Source organism: Leopardus geoffroyi, chromosome B3 (assembly GCF_018350155.1).
Source record: "Leopardus geoffroyi isolate Oge1 chromosome B3, O.geoffroyi_Oge1_pat1.0, whole genome shotgun sequence".
Classification (NCBI taxonomy): Eukaryota; Metazoa; Chordata; class Mammalia; order Carnivora; family Felidae; genus Leopardus; species Leopardus geoffroyi.
Genome location: NC_059337.1, coordinates 143,430,969 through 143,435,877, shown reverse-complemented (window position 1 = coordinate 143,435,877; position 4,909 = coordinate 143,430,969). Strand labels below are relative to the sequence as shown.

At 42.4% G+C, this 4,909-nt stretch overlaps 1 long non-coding RNA gene across 1 annotated transcript; it reads left to right on the top strand.

Moving 5' to 3' along the window:
* The first annotated feature begins 495 nt into the window (after window positions 1–495).
* Window positions 496–4,700, top strand: LOC123582354. Its single transcript, XR_006704341.1, has 3 exons — window positions 496–506; window positions 2,566–2,567; window positions 4,562–4,700. It is a non-coding gene; the product is annotated as an uncharacterized LOC123582354 (long non-coding RNA).
* Window positions 4,701–4,909: the final 209 nt, after the last annotated feature.

Sequence of the window (4,909 nt, the reverse complement as noted above, 5' to 3'; positions counted from 1 at the left end):
GAAAGGAGAGAGCCACAGAGGTGGAAGGAAGTATCCCAAAATTTGCATATAAATGCTTCTTCCACACCTGGCTGACTCCAAGTTGTACACACATAAGGTAAGACCCTAAAGATCTCAAGGAAAAGCAACCCCAGGTGCCTGAAAGATGGCAGCAGAGATTAATCAGCTGATGAGTTTAGGAGAGACAGAATTTGAAGTTCAGTTTCTGCAATGTCAGTCTTTCAATGGACCAAAGAAGGGCTCTATGCCTTAGGTGTAAGGGTCATGTACCAGATCCTGACACTATAGGACTGAGGAGAAAACTGGGATGAACTTGCCCTTCAAAAGCATAGATCCAAATCCCCACAAGACTGAGATGATTGCCGGTAATTTAGTTACCTGTTGGAACAAAAGGCCACACTCTTGAGAAGAGAGTAACAGAATCCAGAGCCTCTACAAAGATATCACTCACAATGTCTATTGTTTAATCTGAAATTACTAGACATGAGAGGCACCTGGGTGGCTCAGTCGCTTAAGGTTTTGACTCTTGATTTCAGCTGAGGTCCAGATCTCACGGTTGTGAGACTGAGCCCCACATAAGGCTCCACACTGTGAATGGAACTTGCTTAAGATTCTCTTTCTTCCTCTCCCTCTGCCCCTCCCCTGCTTGTGCTTTCTCTCTCTCTCTTTCTCTCAAAAATAAAATAAAAATACAATACAATACAATACAATACATAAAATGAAATCAAATTACTAGGCATTCAAAAGAGTGAGAAAATGTGACTCATAATCAAATGAAAAAAAATTGGTCACAAGAAGCAAACTGGCAAAAATCCAGATGCTAGAATTGCTTGACTTAAATACTTAAAATAAATACTATAGAGGGGCGCCTGGGTGGCGCAGTCGGTTAAGCGTCCGACTTCAGCCAGGTCACGATCTCGCGGTCCGTGAGTTCGAGCCCCGCGTCGGGCTCTGGGCTGATGGCTCAGAGCCTGGAGCCTGTTTCCGATTCTGTGTCTCCCTCTCTCTCTGCCCCTCCCCCGTTCATGCTCTGTCTCTCTCTGTCCCAAAAATAAATAAACGTTTAAAAATAAATAAATAAATAAATAAATAAATAAATACTATAGATATGTTTAACATTTTTTTAATGTTTATTCATTTTTGAGAGAGAAAATGCAAGCAGGGGAGGGGCAGAGAGAGAGGGACAGAGGATCCAAAGTGGGCTCCACACTGAAAGCAGTGAGCCCCATGTGGATCTCGAACTCATTAACCACGAGATCATGACCTGAGCAAAGTCGCACACTCAACCGACCAATCCACCCAGGTGTCCCGAAGTGTTTAAAAGCTTTACGAGAAAAGATGGACAGATTGTGCAGATGTTCCCACTGTGAGAGGGAATATCAAGAGAGAAATGAAACTTCTACAAAAGAATCCAATGAAAACCCAGAACTGGAAAACACATATCTGAGATGAAAAATGTACTGAAGGGCAGACTGGACACTGCAGAAGAAAGCATCAGTGAACTTGAAAACAGATCAATAGAAATTAGCCAAACTGAAACCCAGAAAGAAAAAAGATTTTAAAACCTCAGGGTCTCTGTGGACTGAAGGATACCAGTGAGCCATCTAGTATCTATGTGACTGGAGTCTTTGAAGAAGAAGAAAGAGGAATAAAAGAGAAGAAAAAATATTTAAAATAAGCATAGTGAAAATAAAAGTCACAATTTCACAGAAAGCGTTAACCCACAGATTAAGAATCTCAGTGGGCCAAAGGAGAGTACATACAAAGAAAACCTACCTAGGTATACCATAGTAAAACTTGTAAAAGCTAAAGATAAAAACAAAAGTCTTAAAAGGAGTCAGAGAAAAAAGGCACATTGCATACTAGAGAACGATAATTTTAACTGGCTTCTCATCAGAAATCACTGAGGTTATAGATGACAGAATAACATCTTTAAAATAGTAAAAGAAAAAAAATGCCATCTAGAGTTGTATATCCAGCAAAAATGTCTTTTAAAAAATAAGGACAAATAGTGGCATTCTTGGGCAAGTGAAATCCAAGAGGATTCCTTGCCAACAGACTTGCATTTTAAGAAATACTGATGGCAGTTCTTTAAGCTGCAGGAAAATGATAACAGATGGAAATTCTGATATTCAGAGAGCAATGTGGAGTGTTGGAAATGGTTACTATGTAAGTATATATAAAACAGTATTTTTCTAATCCCTTAAAAGGCTGTTAATTATTTAATGGCTAAACAATAGGGCTTATAACTTATATAGAAGTAAAATGTATGACAATAGTCCAAAAGACTGCAGGGAAAAAATGGAATTCTATTACAGCAGGCATCTTATGTTATATGTGAGCTGATATAACACTCACTCAAGCTGGACGACGATGGGTTAAGAACACATATTGGAATCCTAGAGAAGCAAGTGAAAATAACGCAAAGAGGTATAGCTGAAAACCCATGAAGGAGAATTAAATGGAATACAAAGAGTAATCGATTAACCCGCAAGAAGGCAGGAGGAAAGAAACAAAGGAACAAATTAAATGGGAGAAGTTAGCAAACAAGCAGCAAAACCGTAGACGTGAGCCCCACCACATCAGTGACTTCACTAACTGCGAATGGCTCAAACCCTCCAAGTAAAAGGCACAGATGATGCGTTGAGGTAACAAAAGAAATACAGACGATTTCTACTTTCTCACGTGGTGAAGTGATACCTTATTGAAAGACCCTGCCCCCCGCCCCCCGGCAACCATCGCCGCATACATACTGCTTACAGAAAACAACTCTAAGATCTGGACATTATAAAAAAGCCTGAAGGTGTTAGGGAATGAATTAAAAAGCATACAAAGTCTGGGAAGTACTCAAAACGTCATGGGCACACAGGACACAGGGTAACGATACGGGGGAGGTTGCGTGTGGGGAGGGGCAGAGGGTATATGGGAAATCTCTGTACTTCCGGCTCAATTTTGCTGTTAGCCTAAAACTGCTCTGAAAAATAGAACAATATCAAAAAAAAAAAATAGGCACATGTCAAAAAGATAGAAACCAGCTTAAAGGCGCTCTTACTGGCCAAATTTAGAACAATTGGAACACAGAAGTAAATAATGATAGTAACAGGCTATAACCCATTAAACGTAATAAAATCCCGCACAGCCATACTAAAATGAATATGGGCATAAATAAACGTGGGGAAGAGAAAGATCGTCCTTCAGAAGAATGCCCACTCATAAGTACAGAAGGAGAGAAAGACGTAGCTAGAAAATCCTCCACACGTGCGGAAACTACCGGCTGAACGCGGGGTGAGGAAAGGGTACTTAGTTTCAAAGTCTCCTTGTTATTCACAGGATTGTGTCCCCCCAAATACCCATGTTGGAGCCTTGCCCCTCGCCGGTACCTTAGAAAGTAAACCATGAAAGAGGTCCCTGAGGCACCCTGAGGTCATGTGGGTGGACCCTATTTGGGTAGCACTGGTGTCCTTACAGGACGAAGGATGTGATCATAGAGGAGAGGCCATGTAAGGACACAGCGAGGAGGTACCAGGACAGGAGACAGAGGTACTCTGGAGAGACCCACCTGCCCAGCCTTGATCTTGGACTTCCAGTCTGCACAACTAGGAGAAAATCATGTTTTCGAAGCAACCCAATCCGTGATATTTTGTCCCAGCATCCCGAGCTGACTGATAGAGTCGTGTCACCTATGAATCACAGGAGGAAATCATAACTTTCCAGCAAAGAGCTTGGCGAACACCAGCTAAACGCAGAGGCCAACGCGAACATCCTTAGGACTCACACCAGCACCTCACACCTGGCGTGGTGCGTGCGTGAGAAGGACGCGTCTCCTCCACACTATACCCCGTGATGCGTGCCCAAGCTGGATATACTCATGAGGTCACATGGGGCAGTCCCCAACTGAGAGACACTCCACAAAATAACCGGCCCACACTCTTCAAAATCCGAGGACACAAATGCCAGACGAGGAGGGCTGAGAAACTGGTCCAGGATCCTGCGTGAGATCCTAGACTTGCAACCCCCTCGCTGGCCTGCACATTTTGTAACAATTAATGAGAGCCCCAAACAGGCTGTGGTTTGGATGATAAAATTGTATCAGTGTCAAATGTTCTGATTTTGATATTTCCTTTGTGGGTATGGAAAATAATCTTTTTCTTGAGACGCACACACTATGTAGTAAGGGGTCATGATGTTCCCAACTTTTCTGCAAATGGTCCAGGGAAGAAATCACACACACACACACACACACACACACACATGCGTGAGCACACAAACACACGCGGATGTGTATATGTTTGTGTATGTGTATATGTTACATACGTTTATATGTATTTTATACACATATGTATATACATACAAATGTGTTTACAGATAAACACACACATATGTGTGCACGTTCTTACATCCGAAGGGAAGGAAAAAGGCAAGGATAATCCAGCCAATGTGATCAAATGTAAACAACTGTGAATGTCAGTGAAGCGTAGGTAGACAGGAGTCCCTTGGACCATGCTCACAAACTTATATCAAAACCAAAAAGTTGGGCGTCTGGGTGATTTGGTTGGGTAAGCGTCCAACTTGTGACTTCCGCTCAGGTAGGTCATGATGTCCAGGTTTGCGAGTTTGAGCCCGCATCAGTCTCTGCACTGACAGTGCGGAGCCTGCTTGGGATTCTCTCTCTCTCTCTCTCTCTCTCTCTCTCCCTCTCTGCCCTCCCCTGCTGCTGTGCACCCATGCGTGTGTGAGCATGAGTGCGTGTGCTCTCTCCCTCTCTAAATAAAATAAACTTTAAAAAAATGAAAAAGTTACCAAGAAAGAGACGATTTTAAAAAAAATGAAAAGGAAAACCACAAAGGGGGAGGAAATATTTGCAAATACACGCATCTGAGAAAGGACACGTATCCAGGATACATGAACA